The sequence below is a fragment of the Taeniopygia guttata genome, chromosome 1, assembly GCF_048771995.1.
Source record: "Taeniopygia guttata chromosome 1, bTaeGut7.mat, whole genome shotgun sequence".
In the NCBI taxonomy this organism is placed as follows: Eukaryota; Metazoa; Chordata; class Aves; order Passeriformes; family Estrildidae; genus Taeniopygia; species Taeniopygia guttata.
The window spans coordinates 45,146,351-45,168,424 of NC_133024.1; positions in this window are offsets into that span (position 1 = coordinate 45,146,351).

Genomic DNA, 22,074 nt, shown 5'->3' on the forward strand with positions numbered 1-22,074 from the left:
AATAGCAAGTCTGATATCTTTACATGACTGCTAGGAAGAAGGAATGGCCCATTTTCTTACATCTGTTCATATATTGTAAAACTTTAAAGGAATAAGGCAGTTCAAATAGGAGAGGGGCCAGTGCAGGAGCACTGTTTGGCAGTGCAGGAGGTGATGTTTGGCAAACTCCTCTGCCCAGAATTTTTCTGGATTCTATACTAAGCAGTTGGTTTTCTTAGAAGAACAGAAAAAATCATATGACTAGGGAGTTGGGTTGTTTTCAACTACTTGATATTTATACAACATAATTTAAAAGAAGCAAGATGCAACTAATCAAATCAAATAATCTGTTACAGATAATATCCTTGGGAATTCATCAATCAAGACCACTTTTAAATTACTGCTGAAATTATCAGTGCTAGTAATTTCATTATATGTACCTAATCAATGCTTCATAAAAACTGCATAAGAATGCTAAGAGAATTCTTAGGTACATAATGTAATATCTTGCTGGTAAGAGCAAATGCTATGAAAAATAGCATTTGTTTAACATTTCAGTATTTATGTCTACTGAAACATAAGACACAGAAAAGAAGGAAGATAGATACAGAAGAACTTAAAGTTTCTGTGAAGTTAAATAAGTTTTGCTACCGTTACATAAATATATATGAGCATATATATAGTATGTACTACATAAATATTCATATGACTTATTTGATGAGTAGAAAAGTCTGCCAACTGTATTCCAGCCACACTACCTTCTGGCCAACTGCTTAAAGTAATAACTTAACAGACCATCTGTAGAGTGAGTGCACCACGAGCATCACTCATGCTTAGAAAATGTTATGTTAACTAAAAAATAATAACTGATACTCATTTTGCATCCCTGAAAGGGATACCTATCTCCTTGTTAGGTGTCATGTTTTTTGTGTTTATCCAAAAAATATCAGAGAATAACCCCAAAATTAAATGGAAAAAAAATAGGACTTACTATTGCATTTCTTTATTTATGCTTAAAAAAACAGTCACATCATAGCAACAGTTGATGAAAGTCATTCAAAGGAAAAAAATATTCTGAAAAACTTTCTCTGCTAGACATGAAGCTTTGTAACTGCACTTGCTATAACAAAGGATTACAACAAATAACAATAGCTTTTCTGTGTTGTTCTTCTGGGAGTACAGAAGTGTCAGAAAGCTTGAAAAAGCAAAAGGCTTGAAAGTCTTGACATTTTAGTAATTTAAAAAAAAAATCTGGCAGCAACACGTAAATCTTTGTATTATGGTTGGTTTGTGCTTGCTGCTAAACACAGTATATCAAGGGGTACAAGGACACTGTAAATAACAAGGAAGAGAGTACAAGTTCTCAATCCAACACCCAGCTACATTTTAAGTATTGTAACTGGCTCTGAAAGACAGAAGCGTGACATCTTGAGGTGATGGTACAGTTCCAAGTGTTATGAAAGAGGAATAAACAAGAAGAAACAACAGAAAAAGAGGTGCTTCCTACCTACTGCCTTATTGTTGTTGACAGACTTTCTACACAGAGCTTCAGAAATCAAACAAGAATGAGTTTGGAAATGAAAGGAATTTTAATACTATGGACCGTTAAATTCTGACAAAGAAGGAATGTCATCACAGGCACCCATCTAGGTAATAATTAGCATTGACTCTGTGATTCACAGAAGGCTGATCAATCACCTCATTATACTATATTTATTAAGAAATCCATTGCTTTTACAGACAGTTACAATACAGGTGGACCTAATTGGTCCTCCAGTCCAAATACCATCACCAAATACCATTGTCTAATTAAGAAATCACCCTTTGGTAAACAAATCTCCATAACACATTCCACATGTTCACAACAACAGGTGCAGCAAGTGAAGATAAGAATTACTTGTCATTCTTTTCTCTGATCTTCTCACAACCTTTCCCAGGACAACTCCTGGGAAAGTCTGTGTCTGCTTTCTGTAGGCAGAGAGCTGCTGCCACAAAGGAAAGAAACTGCTTCAAAATCTTACAGCAGACTCAAATATATTTTGATATGCGGAGCTGGAAAAAAAATCAGTATTAAGAATAGATATTAAATACTGACAATATATTATTTTTGCTAATTTATACACACTTGTAAGCTATTAAATTTGCTGCCAAATCACAAATATCGTTCCAGTCATAAAGGACTCCAGAAAGAAAGCTGTGCCTGTAGTCTTCACAGATCTACACACCCCAGCAAACATAAGATCTTGAATCTGTGACTAATTGACTGGATGAGAGGAAAGGTCACCATGATGCAGGACCCAGAACACATTTAAAAAAACCATAAATATCTAAAGCAGCAAGTATTGCAATTTTGTGGAAAGTTTCTTATAGAAAGTAAATTGCCCAAATAAATTTAAAAAAATGGCAAAAATGCAACAAAAATAAAAGAACTACAAAGACCTTTAAGGTTCACTTTGTATACTGGCCTATATCTTATAATTTTTGCAAGTACTTCACTGTCCAAAGAAATGTCTTAGGACACTGGCTTGCTTAGCTATAGGGAAAAAGAAAGACTGTAGCTGTTGATCAGGTTTTTTATTAACATGATACTTTATCATAATCATAGATGACTCGTCAATTATTAGAATTTGGCAGAGTGTACTTAAAAATAAGCACAGGATTTGCCCAACTCACTGGTCTGTCATGTCCTATTTATTGCCTCTGGCAACTGAAAGTTTTTGATTCCACAAAGTAAGAATAAAAAGTAAATTAGTATGATGCACCTACACAAATCATCAACATTTTACCCACTATTGTCCCCTTGGATCAGTGGTTTTATATAAGGAATGGGAATTTATTACTGCGTTTGAACATGCTGTTACTATCAGCTGCCAAAATACCAGCAGATTACAGCTCCTTCTTTTGTGTCCTCTGGGAGACCAGCAGGGCTGCTGCACAAATGCAGAGCCAGCAGTAAAGTGGGGATAATCTATCTCTGCATATGAAACATGCATGAAATATTTGTAAAGATCTATGCTTGTCCTGTTGGCTGCATTTTTAAAGTAGCAAGCTGGTTGTAGCAGATATATGTAGATCAGTGCATTAGCTGATTTCTGCTAACTGTTCAGGAGTGCGGCTTCTGTGATTTCAGGCAAAAGTGGCTGCTGCAGTCACTTTATTCTTTCTCCCACATGGTTCTTACAAGACTAATTCCTCACCATCATGAGGGTGCTGCTTGTATCCAGTACATTTCTCAGATTAACAGCACTGAAGCAGAAAGGAACATTTCATACCACAGAAAATCCGAGATGTAGCATTAAAATGAATTTTAAGATTTCAAATAAGAGTTGTTAAAGCTGCAGCAATTTTGGAATGGATGACTGATGGTAACTACATCACTTGCAGTCATTGTGGTAGTAAGTGATAGTTTTCTGCATTGTGAATATAAACTGCAGAAAATCATGTTATCATGTGAACCAACAAAATATGATTCCTGGGGCAGCTGCTGTTTACTGAGAAAAATAGAGTATGCCATTAATTTAATTATGCTTTGGTGAGAATCACAGCCATCTACATATTTTGCTGGCTAGACGGCAGCAAGTGCGGAGGGTCAGTACTCGCCTGAATGCATCTAGAATGAGTTTTAGAATTGCTGAGTGTACTATTTGTTAAAATCATAAAAGGAATTATTTCTAGTGTGCACAAAAATTTGAATTTACACCATGATTTTTTGAGGATTACAAATTAAATATTTCACAGGAGTACTCATTTTTCAGTTGTTAATGAATTCAGAGAGCTGGTGCCAGCAGCAGGGGCAGAGAGCCATATCCCTGCCATGTACAACCCCTGTTACCCGCCCAGCCTCTCCCCTCACCTCACCAGCTGGAATCCCATGCCCTCAGGAGCAAAGAAGCAGCTCTCCTGCTTCAGAGCAGGGGCTCCAGGCTCTGCACAGGCTGGTCCAGTGTCCTAGACTGTGGGACAGCTGCCAGTATTAGGCCAGCTCCCAGAGATGGCAGCTGGCCAGGAGTTGGCATGGCATCCTGAGGGAGTGACCCAGAGTCTCTTTGTCATGCACAGATTAATAAAAGCTGCTGATTTTCCTGCTGTAATCGCCTGTGCCTGGTCCATCTCAGGAGAAGTTGGGTGCAGGAAAGGCACCAGAGATTTGAAACTTGATGACTATGTGGTTACTGTCCACCAACTACCATTTCACCGATGAGACCCTCTCTGAGAGCAAGCCACAAATTACAGAGTGCACGTCTCCCTCAGTATCTGTACTAAAAATTTTCACACCGGTGTTTTAGGAATCTCCTGGATCTGTTTGCACCAACTGTGTGGTTAACACCTGTCAAGTTGAATTTCCCCACAAGGAAAAAGGTGGCTTACACAGAGCTGTCCCTTCATTCCTTAAAGAATAATTTGTAGTCATCCTGCCTGGTGGCCAATAGCAAACTCCCATGATGACACTCACTTCATTTGTTTGTCCCTCTATCATTGCCCAGAGGATCTCATCTGTGGCATCGCCAGCTGCAGCTCTGGACATCCCAGACCTTCCATTACACTCAACACTCACAGCAGTGTCCTGCACACTCACACACTGCCCTGAAAGCTCACACACCTTGACAGCGAACTGCACACTTGCAGCAGTGCCTTTCACACCCTCCCAGTGGGGCACTGCGCACTCACACGCTGCTGCTTTGCAGTTCTGCAGCTCCACAGCTCTGCAGCTCTGCTCACAGTGGTGCCGTGCACACTTGCACGCTGCAATGAGGCCACAAATATTGGCATGCTCCCAGTTGCGCCCTGCTTGTACGCCACTGATCCCTGACATTACTGAATTGCTCTTTTCTGCCTGGGTTTTGTTTGCTTGCTTCTTTCTTCAAGGTTGGTTGGCTTGGTTGATTTGGATGGTGAGTTTTCAGGGTTTTTTTGCGGGGATTGGACCTTTAGAATTTTTCAAAAATTTCATATCAGTGTTTTCCCTCGGGAAATTTTGATCCGTTAAAGACTCACGTCTCAAAAGTATTACCTCTCTCTACAATCTTTTTCACTTTCTCAGCTGACTCTGGTCTGAAGACTTTCATAACTTATCAAAGTTTCCTTTCTTCCTCTCCCCTTCCCTCCTCTTCCATCCCCTTCTGTCCTCTCCCCTCCCCTCCCCTTGGAAAGCTTCAGAAAACCTGCTATGGAGAATCCTTATAGAAAATAAGTATGTACTGTCAGTCTAATCACACTGATCACAACAAATCACCATTTCCCCCCACAGTTTCACATAACTCAGAACTGGGATGCAGTCCATGATTTCTGTGCTTGTAAAGCAGAAGTATCTAATTAAAAACTGATAGATGGTAGCTTTCAGTTAAACAGAATTATCCTTGCTAGTGCAGAAAATTAAGTTATATTTTCCAAGATGTTTGATTAACTTCTAAGTTGCTGGGGGGAAAAATGAGGGTTTATATGATGACTGGTTTTAAAGACATCTTTATCATAGTATTTTCTTTGAATATATTCATATTGAATTGGTAAATCCTTGGGGAGAATCAACACATAGTGCAAATACATATTTTGATGTGCTTAAATAATATTGAAAGCGCTACAAGATACATAAAGCACTAAAATATGAAAAGTTCCTAAATGTCTGAATGGAGAGAGAAAAAGGAAGTATGAAACATAAATTCAGCTGTTTATATTTCATTGCTACTTAGAATAAAAGTAATGACACCCAGAAAAAATTTCATTTCTTATAAAAACACAGCAATGCTTCTCAAAAACTGATCAATGTAATGAGAATTTGTAACGTGTGGCTATCTGCCCCATAATTATTAAAAAAAAATAAAAATTAAGACTCTTGGCTGTCTATTTGACAGAACTACATATGACTCTTCTCAAGAGCTGTCCAAAGAAAGATTATTAAAATTAAGATTAAGTTTTCAATTTATTTTTCTCTTTCTCTTTTTATTTTCTTTTTGGAAATATATCTTCAAAAAGACATAGCCTAGAAATGCCAGATTTTTTTTTTTTTTTTTTTATGTTTAGGGAAGAATCATATTTCAAATGTTGTGTTTTGTGACAGAAAGGGAGGGTGCAATAGGGTAGATGTGTAGATGAGATGGCAATAGAAGAATTAAAATTACATAAATGCCACACTCAGATTGATAGAAAATTTATTCCCCTACTTGGGATAGTAAAACAAAAAGGCTAATATGTGACTTGAAAAAAACCACAGGAATTTTTTTGTTGTTTTTGCTGTTGTGGATTTTTGTTTGTTTGTTTCTGTAATCCTAATTTTAATGTCAATTGCAAGGACTGTGTGACATCAGAAAAAATGTAATTATAAGAAGATTTATATATGATAAAACTGAATTTGTAGTACATTTAAAAAACATTCAAAATTGTTGTTAGGAAATTGTTCTTGAGTAGACTCTATATGTAGTATTTGTCTGTAGAAAATCTGGTGGTTTTACTTCACAGCTTGTTAAAATCATTATTCTTTTATGGCCTCCACCCAGGCATGAAATAAGATTAAAAAAAAAAAAAAAACGGATCTCAGTATATGTAATTACAGTTCAAACAAAATGATGCTGAAAACAGTATGATTATTTTTACTAATTTCAATAGGCTTAGTATCAGACCTTACCTAATACCTTTGTTTAAATGTAATTATTTGTTCTGATTTTCTTATTTTGAAAGTTTAAAGATTATATTAAAATAATTCTAGTCCAAAGTACATAATAACCTTCTATTTGAATTAATTAAATTAAATTAAATCATTTTTGCCTGAGTTAGGACTACCAAGTCTATTGTTGCCATGTTTATTGCAGGAAAAGGCATCTCAAGTCACTTGTTTTAACTCAAATTAGGACAGATGAAGCTTATTCATCTCCCCATCACGACATAAAATTAACTGCCAATCAATGAACCATACACCAGGATTACTAACAGCAATCCGATAAATAAAACACAACCCTAGACACTTAAAAATGTTAATAAACACTTTTCTGAACACCCTTCAATACTGAACATCTTTCAACAATTAATCTCATAACATTAGACTATTCCTTTGTCCCCTTCCTTCCTCCCACACCCCATATTTGGTTGTATCATATGACCCAGAAGTGAAGACACTACTGAAAACAGAGGTCTGTAGTAACCCATGAACTCTCCCACCTTGGTCAATTCCCAAGTCCTCGGCCCTGGCAACGGCTGTAACTACTTACCATAGAGTCAGTCCTCCTGGGGGGAAAAATAGACTCCCAAATGGACTTCTGTGTCAACTTCCCCTGGTTTGTCCTTTCCCAGTCCCCTCACTAGTTTGGTATCCCTGGTGGACACCTGCCTTCCCCTGGAGACCAAACCCCTCTGTCCTGCCCTTACCTCTGTCCCCCACCCCTTCCCCGGCTTAAGCTGTCCTCTCCAGGTGGCTGGTCTCTTTTCTTCCCTGGGTCCCCTTCAGCCACATGTGATATCCTTTGCTGGAATAAAACCCTGCAAAAACAGCCTTTCTTGCCTCTATTGCTGAGCCAGCTGCGGTGAGTGTTGAGTGAGGGTCTGAGTGTGTTGCCTGAAGATTAACTCAACTTGCTTTTCTACAGGAGGGGCTTGGTGGGGACAGATTATAGGCAGCAGCACCCACTACTCCAATACCCACATTTTTAGAGGTCCTGCTCATGCCTCCCACATCTCTGAAGACAGGACACAGCTAGTATTTTAGTAGTACAGGAGTATGGAGAGCTTTAATATAGGCTTATCCTACAATAGGGTGGAAGAAAATAATGCATTTTCCACAAAATACAAAATGTTTTTCCACAAGCAGTAGTATTTAACAAGCAAGTCCTGTTTCCTGAACATGTACGTTTTGCGTGAATATGCCCAGTTTAGTTATTTATGCACTGGTGTCTTGTGCCATTTGTAGTGTCCTGGGATATCTTGCTCAGCTTCCTGGTGCTGCTCCTAAATGAGTATTTTAAGTTTCTTAGTCTCTGTGCCATATCTGCCAGCGTCACTCAGATACACTTTGATAGTGATGGCACTAGATGTGTATGCGTGTGTCACTAGATACCCAAAACCATACCATCTATTTAGCATTACCACTTGATTATTTAACACATATCTGTTCTTCCACCTGTTTTCAGTCACTCTGCTATTTCTCTTACCATACCATCTACAAGCATCTTATGCTTGCTATTTGTAAAGAACACAAATTCTTTATACAACTCTTTCTGCTGCTTTCCTATGTGGATGCCCTTTGGATACTATTTTGATTGGCCTCTGCCACAGAGGATTTGAGAATAAGGTATCATTTAGAGAAATTAGTAACTTCAAAAAGTCATCATCCACTTTATGCAATTTCTAAAGAAGAAAAATATAATTTCCACTGTGCAAAGGAAATTATAGGATTTTTTTGTTTTGAACTTTATCCTACTTTATTTTTGTCACTCCTATTAAATGGATCGAAAAAAATAGGGAAGTATTGATTGAAAACTCCATTGTGTCCTTTTTCACAAATCACAGTCTCTCACGTCTGTAAGCCTTCAAATATTGTTGTCTGTTGTCTATTCTTATTTATTTTACATACTGCAAATTAGTTTCTCTGATCAGAATGGCCAATTTACATTGAGCCTTTGCTCTTGCTCTCAGAACTGATCTAATTATTTAAGTGTAGTGATGTACAGTTGTATGGGAGGTAGGGGGCAAGGTTTTGGTAGCAAAAGTGGACTCTGTGAGAAGAGACTGTGGTTGCCCTGTGTTGGATACCATTCCAGTTGGCTCCAGCAGACTGACCACAGTGAATAGGTGAATCCTGCAGTCATGGGTCTTAATGGGAAGACTTACTAAGAAATGGGCAAAATGTTGCCCATAAGCAGTGAGGCATGAAGAAAATAAATTAGGAGCAGCCATGTGAACATCAAGGTCAGAGAAGAAGGAGGAGGAGGAGATGCTCTAGTTTCTCTATCAGGGCTTTCTCTAAAACTCATTAGACAGCACCATGGCAGATCACACAGGTATTTCTTGAAGTAGTCTGCAGTCCATGGAGGGCCACAAAGGACTGAGTTCTTCTGGCAAGAGCTATGTCCATTGAGAGACTTATTCTTCAGAATCTCTTTATCCTGCAGAACTGGTGCTCGTGGAAAGATCTCGTCACTGGAGAAGGGTGAAGTTTTGAGAAGAAAGGAGTGGCAAAGAGTAACAGTTATGAACTGACAACAACCATCCCCTCCTGTCTCCTCTGGGCCTCTCAAAGCAGAGGAGGTGGAGGTAAATGAGCAAAGTTGAGGCAATGCTGTTGTAATTTCTTTTTCTGTCACCATCCAAGTATAATTTAGTTGGCATTAAATTCTATTTTTTTTTTCTTCCAAGGTGAGTCTGTTTTACCCTAGTGCTCTTGGCAAGTGGCCTTAGTGTCTTTTGTTCTTGGCCCATAAGTTTTCATCTGATTTTTTCCTCCCTGTCTTGTTGAATGACAGAGCAGCTGGGTGGGGATCTGGCATCCAGACAAGGTCAATCCAACAGAAACAATAAACAAAACCACAAAATGGTTAGAAATGGAGTAAGAAGCCACTATTTTTAAACAGTTATAATCTTGAAAAACTTGCAATCTATGGATGAAAGCTCATGACTTCTTTTTTGTTGTTATTGGGTTTTTTGTTTAGTTATTTTTATTTTGGTTTGGATTTTTTTTTTTTTTTTTGGTTGGTTGGCTTGGTTTGATTTCATGAGCTTTTTTGGGGGGCTTTTTTGTTGTTTCTAGGTTTTTGGTTTTTTGGGGGTGGTTTTTTTTTTTTTTTTTTTTTTTTTGTGATTTATGGCATGTATCTTCATGAGTAAGAGTTTCATGAGATAGAGCCCTGCTTTCCTGAAGATAACCAAACACCTTCCTGCTTATGGAAGTGGTGAATTAATTCCTTGGTTTGTTTGCTTGAGTATATAGCTTTTCCCTTACTCACCTATCCACAAGTTTTCTCATTTTTAATTTTTTCTCTTCCTAATCCAGCTGTGTGGAGACTGAGCAAAGAGCTGTGTGAAGCTTATTACTGGCCAGGGTAAGCACAGAATTTCACATATCAATTAATTATAAATTTTCACAATACATACCACAAGTATATTTTTATTTTGAACGAAATGGGTAGGATTCATGTTGCTAGGTTAAAAGTCTAGGAGTTTCTGTTTTAATAGTTATCTAGTTTTATTTTATAATTTATGGAAGGAATGTGATCACTATGTGGCAGTCTGTCCTTCCTAAATCATTAGGTAATTTACATTCCTCATGTACCTCTTAATTTCTTTTTAATATAATGAAAAGTCACATAATTATTTTAGACTTAACTTTTCAATGTGAAAAGTTAAACAAAACTAAAAAATACAATATGCTATGCACATTAATTTTGGAAATGGAGGGGAAAGAAAGTGAAGAGCCAGTAAAAGAGAGTGGAGTTGCAGTTGTAAACATGGAAGGCTTATTTTATGCAGTTAAACTAAAAAGGTTAGTTAAAAGATTAAATCATAGGTTGTGCTTCTAACTACCCATAGGATTCATGAAGACAACTGAGCACTTTTGTTTGGGACTTCCACAGTGTACTGTACAAATAACAAATGGATCTAAAGAAATAAAGAGAATCAGTATTACTCAGTCAGAACTAGAAAGCAGACCTCTATCTGCCTTCAGATAACTACTTAATAAGAAAATTAATCACATTTAAACACAGCAGTATTTTGTCTAAAGCTCTGTTTGTTAAGTGTATTCTGAGAATGTCTGCCAAATTAGGTGCATGATGTGCCCAAGGCAAGGTCTTATTTCTGAATACATTTGAGGCTTGAGTCTATTCCAGAACTTTTTTCTGATTGGTATTTGAAGCAAAAGAACATTTAGATTCCTGAGAAAAATATAAATCAAAATCATAGGTGTTTTCAGAATACCAAGATTTTGTGGCTAGGTAACGACTGCACATTCTAGTAGCTGTTTTTAGGACAATCTCTTAGATGTGGATACCTGCAATTCCATTTTAAAGTCTCATAGTGAGGTACATAAAATTTTCCAGTGAGATACACAAGAAGGAGTTACATAGTCAATTCAGAGAATATCAAATTCAAAATAATTTCCTTGGAATTTTGCTCTTCTTTTATATGATTTCTCCTTTCATTTGGTTTTGTGATTTTTTTCCTGAAGCTCAATAATGTACAATAACTACTGAATGCCTAGACAAGCAGGTGTGCTGCCTCATGTTCAGGAAATACCCTTGGATTGTTTTCTAAATTTCCATATATTTTTTTTCATTTTATAAATTCATAAATTTAATAGTATATGTTGCAAGTTATTAATGAATAATATACATACTTAAATTAGCAATTACATTCATGAAGACAACAATCTGGTGCTATAATATTTTCATTTATGATTGAATTTGAGCTTAACAAGAAAGTAACTCCTAGTCAAATACAAAAAACCAAAAACTGGATGATATAAATACAGTGAAATTTGAAATCAAAATTACCTTAAAGCAGAAACACAGTATAATTCAGAGGGATATTTTAAGGTCATGTACACTCTTAAGAACATAATATGAAGGTTATCAGCACTGAATATTTTTGCAGAAAAGGAGCTTGTTTGAGGAGAAAAATTAGGAAAAAAATTCCAGAGTAATATAGAAAAAAAAACTTTAAAATATGTTTTTTGTCTTTTGTTAATATTTATTTTTAATTTTGTTTCATTGTTGCCAAATAGATTCAGAAACAGATAATCTATCAGCTCCTCCAAAATTGCTGACATTCTAAAGTGTTTTAGTAGTAATTTTGACTTTTATCTGATAGTCTGAAAGGATTTAGTGAAGCCTGGCATGCTATCAGCCAAATTTGTGATAACATATCTATTAAAACTAATACATCTATAAATATTTTCAGATTCTGAATTGTGTGAAACCTCACAAAGAAGAAGCTGGTGATTATCTAACTAAATATATATGAGGGGTAACCACAGAAATTTTCATGTAATATTTGAGATAAGTGGACTTTAATGAGCAATTATAATTCTCTAATTGTAGCCTCATCTCCTCTCCTGGTTATTAGATCCGTAGTTCTGGCCAAGACCAAATACACTGAAAATTTGAGTACCTGAACTAAAAAATCTAACTCTACAAAATAGGAGCACCGATGTTAACAATAGCCCTCTCCTCTGCTGAGACTGAAGTTGACACAGCAGTTTTTATCAATGAATTCTTCATAATCTTAGAAGTTTTAATCTCAGGTTGCCATTACTAGCTAGGATGCCAATACAGGAAATAACTTTAGAATTACTTTTCTGAAGATGTACAGAAATAAGTGAAATGTTTTGTGCATAGGAAAGGAAAGCAATTGTTTCTGGATGAAAGCCAAGAAGATTGTGCCTTCAGCAGAAAAGATAATATTTTCCAATGAAACTCCTGTTGTGGGAATGTGATAGAGAGACTTCAGTGTATATGTCTTTTCAAGATTAAATTGATTCAATCTGTTTTGTTATTTTGATTGAGAGAGTATTCAAAGGTATTTGTTTTGACTTTCTTATCTTCTCACACAGAATTTGAAGACTTAATTATGTTAAATAGATTTTAGGGGTTCTTGACGAAACAAACAATAAAATCATAATTTTTTTTTGTTAATTTATTCCTCCACCACCACCCCCCACTCCTGAAAAAGAAATTTAAATTTATTGAAGTAATTTTGTTTCCTTCCTCACCCCTTCCTAGGCTGCAATCTGGAGCGGAGGCAAAGGTGCAAAGCCTGATTTATTGTGGCTTAGGAAGAAAATACTAGAACTTCAATAGTACATAGTACAGGTAAAATGTATTAATAAATACACTTACATTGAAGGCATACAATCAGAAAGCTTTACCTGACAAGGGTGATGATAAACAGTTTGGGAGACCACTGATTTAGACTATTATTTGTGTTGTGATTAAGTTTATACTTCCCAGCCTTAAAAGTGAGGGACAAAAAAAGTCAAACAATAATTTCCAGTTTGCATCTTTTAGAAAGAGAAGCAGATAAGCTTCTTCACCCAAATCCTTCCTGTGAAGAACTTCTTATAAATGGCCAGCCTAAACCTCCCCAGACACAGCTTAAGGCTGTGACTCTTGTTCTGTGGCTGGTTCCCTGGGACAAGAGCCCGACTCTCAGCTGGCTAAGGTTGCTTCCTGAGCTTCCTCTTCTCCAGGCTCATCAACAGGCTCCCCACTCTCTCAGCTGCTCCTTATAGGACTTGTGTTCCAGATCTTTCACCAGCCCCGTTGCTGGGAATTATCTGAGAAAAGACAAAGTGTTCTTGAAAATCTGTTTTAGGAAAAAAGTGAGTTTATTTCATAAAGGTTTAGAAAACATTATTTTTCCTGACAAGGATTATACAGTAAAACTGGACTTGGTTCATCTTTCATTCCTTCCCTTAGGCATTGATTGATGTTAGCATCTGCTGGCCTGTTTACAATAACTGTGTTTCTGAACCTCTACATTCTGGCTAGGCTACAAATTCTTTGCACCATTTTCTATACCTATAAATAGAACAGCTTGATTTGGAAGCTTCAACATAGTATTCTTGACAGTTACATATGAAAACATGTTATTTTTATATCCTGTTGATATTATTTTGCTTTATTGATTCATTAATGGATCGTGATAACCTTACAATTATAGGTCTTTATATTGGCAGAGTGACCTGGATCTCATCAGAAGTTTGTTTAGACATTCAGAAAATTAATGTAATTGAAACACAAAGACTGGAAAATCCCTATGAGGTTTAATCCCCCCATACCCCTTCATTAAATACTGATTTTTTTTGTTTGCATTATGTAAACTATATGTACATAGTATGTTTATACATACATACATTTTTACAAGGACAAAGAAAAGAAATGTAGGCTCTTTACTGCCCAAAATTTAAATTCATGAGGTAAGCATACCACCAAGAATTAAAAATACTGATTTTGAAATGAAAATACACTAAACAATTACCTGTGTTGATGAGAGGGTTAGGGCATTCCCAGGAGAAAATCCAGGCAACTGCAGTAGAGAAACTGACACTCTTTGGAGATATTAATCTTTCTGTATTACTTATAGCTGGAACATATATAAGTATCTCAGATTACTTTTCTTATATAACTGGTTTTAGACTACTTATTGACAGCCCACATTAATTTCTGTCTGGACTTTTCTCAGTGGTTGCATTAATATTTATAGGCGAGAATTAGGGAAAAGTTGTAATATTCTCAATATAAAATGAAGAAATGGTAGTTACAAAAGAATTAAATTCAGCAATATGCAGTGCAGTAGGAGGCAAGAAAAAATGGAGGGAATATTAAAGGAGTATGATTAGCAGGCATATCTTCAAAACTTTTCAATACTTCATGATAATTACAGAAATTTACAATGTACCATCAGCCATAAGTTTGTTTATCCTTATCCCAGAATAATAATAATGTAGGCGTTGGTTAATACTCGAAGAAACATCTGGGTAGAATGTGAACTGTAAGTCAGTTTTATAGAGAAAGTAAGACACTGAGAATATGGAATGAGTGAAAACACAGATGGAAAATAGGTGTGCACAAAGTACCTAGATACAGGAATGGTGGTGAATGCTGAGTTGAGATTTCAGCAGAATATAGTCAGGATCCTGGCTAAGAGGAGCCTATTGAAAAGTAGTTGTCCTTTTGAACCTGAAAACCATCTTGGAGGGCTCCCTATTGAAGTCTAAACCCAAAGATTTGCATAATTAGATTAGTAATGTAGTGACGAGCCCACAATGAGGAAAGAAAAATATTAAGCACAGTGAGCATACAGCTGTCATGAAATTGAACATTTTGTTCCATACAGATCAAATTATTTACACAGAAATAACATTGATTAAAAACATAAACTGTCTTTGATGTTGCTTTTTAATTTTGTTTTCTATGTTTTGTTTGTTGTTTTTCTTTTTTGGTAAATTTCATAAACATCGATAAATTTCATAATCTCAAAAAATTAGAAATGTAAACAGAAATAATCTTTCCTAATATACAAGACGTATGTGGATATCTGCAGATGTTAAACTAAGCACAAGTCATCTTAAATGCCTCATTCTTAAATTAATCCTTTTATTAATCTTTAAAATAATTATTTTAATCTACCTTGAATAAGTAAAGAACTCAGCTAAGCTTTAGAACAGGATTTTAAAGTTTTACATTACTACTTTTGGATGCATAGATTTTACTATTGAGGTTTATCCCTACATAGTAAATTGTTTTGGAAGTGGATGAGGTGCATGCAATATGTAGTATTATGAAAACAGTTTTGCTACTATTTCTCATTTTCATCAGTTTTCATGTAATTAATTTTCCCAGGAAATTCCTCCTTAATTTATTTAGAAATATTTAAAAAATTTAATTATATTCAGTGTCACAGTCTTAAACGTTTGCAGGCACACATTTCTCTGTATCTGAAGGTTAGAATTTGGAAAAACAATCACTTTTGTAATTGGTAGGTGAGAGAACTAAATTCTTCCATTACTAATAAGTCAGTTAAAGACAGCTAACATTTCAAATAATACTTTTAGCAAATATAAATGTAGATACAACATTTTCAAAGGATTACTTTTCTCCTCACAAATGTTTTCCCTGTTTTGAAAAACTATTTTTTACAATTCTGGATTTGGTATGTGGCTTTATAAATTTTGTTTTAATTATGCTCATTATTCCTAAAAGAGAAACATGTAACTTTTTTATAATTAAAAAATAAGAATCATACTTTTAAATATTATTTTTTATCTTGATTATTTTAATTTTACTTAGAATTGACATTTTCTTGGAATGATGAGACATCCTTATAAAATGTGTTCCATGGATCATCACAGCATAAAAACAAAAGCAAAGATAAATCTTGGAGAGTGATACCACTGCAAATCACAGTAAAATGCCAGCAAGGAATACTCTAAAATACTTGCATGAAATAGTAATGTTTACTTGGATCAAAGTAAAAACTAAAATTTTCTGTTATCAAAAGTGTGTGCATTATAAATTCCTGGCTTTTTTGTATCTGATTACCTTTGTTGATAATTTTATTTGTTGATAGGAAAACAAAACACCATAATAGTACCTGTTTCTCCCTAGTGAATAAATGAGTTGAGTCATCTTTCATTTTTACTTGAGTGAACGTAGCAGAAGATGGCAAAGGCTTATGCACCTCAGTGCATAATCTCTTGAGGTGCAACTATGCTGGAAGTGAGATGACTTCAGTATGTTTATTTAATTAAACAGAAAGGAAATTATTTCTAGGGAACGTATGTTAAAAAAGAAAATGTTAATAGTCACCACAAGTAATATGAACAACTCTGAAGAAAAAACAGACTAAATACTGCAAAAGATTCCATACAACAGCCAGATCTATTAATGACTTGATTACTTTAAGGTAATCGTTATAAATTAAAAATTAATCAATGTCTGGATGTAACAATTTCAACATAGTCTTTAATTTTTTTCATTTTTGTAGTGCCAATTTTTTACAGCACAAAGTTCTTTCTACCAAAAACTTATTCAGAATTAAAAAGCTTTTTAAGGCACTGACATGTATTTTGTAATTTAAACTGATGCCATTCAAACAATACAGTCTAGTAGTATATCTCAATTTCATTCCACAATTTTTTGTCATGGGGAAAATGAAAGTCAAATATGGAATTGATGATTCTTAAGATAATTTTTGAACAATACTTCACCTATGAGTTTCTCATTTCAATTCTGATAGTACATCTCTCTGAGCAAAAGGATGTCAAAAGGGCAACTTAGTACCCAGTAGATCCTAGAGCAAATATACAGAATTAAATGAGGCACTGATCCCTCAAAAACAAATAGATCATTTTCTTTGGCCAATGCTAATATTGCATAAAATTCTGGATGCTTAAGTTTTAGAGATTGGCTTTCTTCTGTACTTGCTTTCTTAATATTTTGTCTCATTTAATTTCTTATAAAATGTCAGGTTATAGTATTTTATTTATTATTTTTACTGGAAATTGATTATTTCTCATAAATTTTATATAAATTATATATGTTCAAGTACTTTTATTACATTTGCTTGGCAGTTAGAAAAGGCAAAGAAATATATTGCCACAGATTCTATGATAAAAAAATTAACCAATTCCCATATCTCACTTTCCAAAATAAACTGGTTGTGATGGCTATAACTGCTACAAAAATAGGTAATATTCCAAACAAAATTTCATTGGTATGTTATTTTAAATCAGTGAAAAAAGCATATTTTTCTATTAATTTAATTTGACAAAAAACTATTCAGCTAAGTGTATTGACATACAATTAATTTGTATCTTCATGAGATTTTTTGAAAAGGTGAGAGAAAGGAATTAGTGTTTCTATTCTAATATTCATATATTATAATATAATATTTCATGTTCTGTTATATTCAAGGTTAGATTAAAAGTTATAATGGTCTCTCATGCTGGCTAATGATATTCTACATTATTGTCCTAATTTTTCAAGACTGTTTAACTTCTGCTATAGCACTAGGAAAAAAATAGTCCATGCTAAAACTTATTTCTAAAAGAAAGAGCAATAAGGAATTGTTGGAATTAGATATAAAAATAGCATTAGGTATTTCCAATTTACAACAATTCTAAAATAAATTATCTTGAATTCTTATGAGTTAATGTTCTAATACAATATTTAGAAGTGTTAAAAGATGCTGGCTTCAAGACAGCAAATAAGTGGATAATAAGATGAGTAAACCCTCAATTATTTTGTCATTATCAGTGTGTAGAGGGATGAAATAAACACCTTCTTCACAAGACTGTCATTCTTAAGGAGTTACTTGAAATTTGTATTTTTTCTTTGAATTTTCACTGCTGTTATTGAAACAATAACTGTCTTCTTAGAACTTGCACTGATACATAGAAAACGTTTGTTTTCTTTACTTTAAAGGAGACATACTGTACAAATAGTTTAGGGGGAAAGGCGTCCATTAAAACATCTTCACGCAGCATGCAGGAAGAGTAAAAATTTATGTCAAAATCTATTGTCCTACACAGACTTCCCATTGTGGAAGGATTCAAGTGTCTTGGTACATCTCTTTTCCCAAAGTATAGGGTACACCGGAATATCATGAAATCCTGTATGTTTAGATCTAATGGCCACACGGAACCCTTCCAGTTGGTGTTGCTCCTCATCATCCTGAATTTGGGCAAGAAATTACTCTGTATTCATCCAAAAAGGCTACTTCCCTCCCCTGCCCCTTGCCCATTTTAAGGAAGTGCTAGCCAAGTCATGCTATTGAGAAAACTCTTTAATTTTCTTCAGCTGTGCCTAGTTATCTCTAGATTACTTTTGCCTCTCTATTCCAAGACATCAGTGGGTGACAGAATTGGATTTTTTATGATTCCTGTTTTATGGAGAATCAAATCACCTACCAGACAAAAAAACAGACTAAATACTGTGAAAGATTCCATAAAAGAGTGAAGTGAGTTTGGGTCCATAATCTTTTTTCCCCTCCTTTGAAGTACTTGTTTCCTTCTCTGTTCACCAGTCCCATTTTTTTTCATAAGCAACTAAAAAGGATTATCAAATATTTTCAGCTTTGCCTCTTGCATCTATTAACTTGTCTAGTCAAATCCTCACCCAAGTACCAAACATGAACATTTTAACTATCATATACAAACACCAACCTCAAACTCAGACAAATATAACAACATATCTGGAAGTAATACCAGTATATGAAACAAAGGAAAAGCTTTAAAATATCAATGAAGACTGACAGTGACATGAGTTTTATTTTTCAGTAAGTAAGGTGTCACCTATGATTTAGAATTATGACTTCTAGCACTGATCAGTATTTATAGACAAAATCGCTTTTTACCAAGTAGATATTTACTCAGGCAGATGAGAGTGTCAAGCACGGTTGGTTATGACATCAGTCATATATTTGCCTTTTTTTACTTTTAGATATGGAAAGCATGATTCCTTAACTACATTTAATAGTATGTGATATTAAAGCCTGTCCACACATTTTTTTTTTCCTCTGAATTTAAACTGGAGAATAATGAAAGAAATTCTACTGATTTGTACTTAAAATATTGTAATTCTCTGGACTTCGTATAGTGTAACAGGCTGTTTGCAAAACCAAATGGATAAACTATGAATATGGCACAAAACTTATGGACAGAAAATTAGAGTGGGTAAAGTCAAATTGTAATTAAGCAAAGCAAAGCAAGCTCACATTGATTAGCTAGCTAAAACAGGGGAAAATGAATAGATGTTAAAGCAGAGTTGGAGCTAATAGCCGTTGGACCTTGTTATCAAAGGTAATAATTAGCTTTTCCATAACTGCACACTATGCATTGAGAAAAAATGTTTGTTTGTTTTAAAAAATAAATTACACAAAGCATGGGATTTGAAGTGGAAATTAATTTACTTTATCTTATCATCTGTGTTTTACAGGGCATAAGAATAAATGATCATCATAAGGTCTTCCATCATCACAGTCTTTGAAACTATCACTGTTTTCACTTCTGGCAAAAGGGTTTTGTTTGATAACAGGTTACAGGGCACACAAACAAGATTTTACAAAACAGGCTATTACCACTATCAAGCAGATTAATATCTAGGTGGGTTGAATTCATAAATACTAAAGCAAAGCATGGCTAATAGGAATTGCTCGGGAGGAACCTAAATATTTATAATATAAATAAATTTCTTGCACTAAGTTTTCTGTGGTTGTGGCTATCTTAAGGAATCTATGTTTAAAGGAATATTTTCTCCTCAATAGATATGAATAGATTATATTAAATGTAATAAAGCAGTACAGTATACTCTGCAATCTCTTTTCCCATATTTGTTTTCATCTTTTTTTTCCAGTATTACTCTTACCATTATGACCAACAGCAGTCTCAGAATTCCTCAAATGATCCTTTCTTTGGTGGTGGAGGTTGGGAGTGAAATCTTTATTTGCGTATTTTTTGACATGTCACATGCTCAAGGTATAATTTGCATCTATCTGAGAATAGAGTAACTACACCAAAAACCACTGAGTCAGTATAGAAGAATCCCTTACATAGTTCAGATTAGATTCCCGCATTTCATATGAAAATCATGAAGCAAAATTTCTAGGTGATGATTCTCTACAGAAATATGATACTTGAAATGCTGAAACTCCTTAAGACTTTGTATACAAACAGAAGAAATCTCCTCTGAAAACCACTACTCAGAAAGTAATCTCATATAACCCTTGGGAATTTATTTTTGCTGTAGCCTACTTGTTGGTTAGTGCTATTCAATCCAATAGTAAATACAGCATTGTTAGTAATAAAAGTTATTAGAAAAGTGGATTCACCCTGAAGCAATATTGTTTAACTTTTATTTTGAGATCGGTGCTGTCAGGCATCTATATAATGTTTACAGCAAATGTAACAAAAGAAATATTAACTTATTGGCATTTTGAAGAAATTAATTCATAAAGGATAATTCAATCCATCTTTTAATATTCCAGATTTTCAAACATCACAAATAAACAAAACCTCCAAGAGTGTCGTCATAAATTCAGAAATCCTTTCATCCATATCTATTTAGGTAGTATCACCAAAAGTTTTGCATTGATCATACCATCTGTTCTGTTCTGCTTTTCCTTTCCAGCCTTTATTTTACCTTTACTTGCATATACCTGACTGTGCATAGACCTTGAGTATTCTTCCAGTCATGGACATTATTTTCACAGATGGATAGACAGATAAGTGACTGTCCATTCCATAGAATTCTACCTGACTTTTTCTACTACTTGCATATACTACTGACATGCTCTGGTGAAGTAATTTTTCAAAACTTTAAAGATTTAGTCAGCAAACTGTAGCCAGTAAGCAGCAATTATCCTTATTCTAGGTTGTTTCTCCCTAGTCAATGACTCTTCTGAAGCACCACTAAACTTCTTTATTTTCAAGGAATTATCAAAGATGGACTTAATTGCATCCTTGTTTCACTACTAGTTGTTTTGGGAATGGCTATCATTCACCATATAGCGGTAACTATCACAGCAGACTCATGATGTTATAGCATCTTGGTCCATTGATTAAGTTTTGGAAATTTGTCACCTGAGGTTTGTTGGGATGTTTTGACTGAGATCCAACTGCCTCTGCAGAAGAATGTAAATTTTATTTGCTGGTCCCCTCTGGGTATCTCAGCTACACTGCAGCCAATAGGATGATATTAAATATATATAAGTACATTATTAAATTCATAAATCATTCCAGTAGGTTAGATACATACCTATAAGTTAGTTAAGATTAGGCAAAATTAATTGACTTTATGTTTGTAGTTGAGTTTCAGATTTTTAAAATGACTGTAGTCATCTTCATGCAAGCATCTTCATGAAGAGTAAGAATCCAGGATTACCCTGTATTCAGTCAGAAAATAGTCAGTACAGAAATCTATGTCACCTGAAACAGACACGGTTCATTTTCTCAGCATGGCATCCAAGGGTAATAAGATCATTAGAGAAAAGCTCTCACAGTCTGCAGCAGCTCCTGTAGAAATTCAAAGTTTTCTATAGGTCCTTTTTCACATACTAGTACCATGTACATGTCTCATATGTCTTATGGACTTTCAAATTGCATTTTACGTCTCTGTGTAGGCAATGAATAAATACTCTAGTAGGTGATCAGTTGTTAACAGACAATTCCATGTATGTGTCTGTAATCTGGAGCTGAAGTGCACATATTGTTTTGGTAGTGTGTGCCTGCTATAAAAGCATTTATTTTTTGGTAGTGTAAGCTAGATATAAATTCACTATTTTTTTTCCTGTTTGTTTCTCTGGTCACTTTATAAGGTCAAAACCAATTTTTTGTTGTTGTTGTTTCACTGATATTGTAATTTCTGAATGGCTATAAAGAAACTTCCAAATTAAGACTGCAAACATACCTATCTTTGACCTTTGTCTTTCTAATTATTAGTTTTCTCTGTCTGATAAGGCTGAGCACAGAATTGAGTTAGAATTAGGGATCATATCTTGCAAAATACTGTAAAACATAGTAATAACATTTTTATCAGAGTTGGAAAGTACCATATTAGTGTTCTTATCAGAAGTGAACCTTGCTAAACTGAGGAGTTGAAGAGTTTGGGACTATAAAAC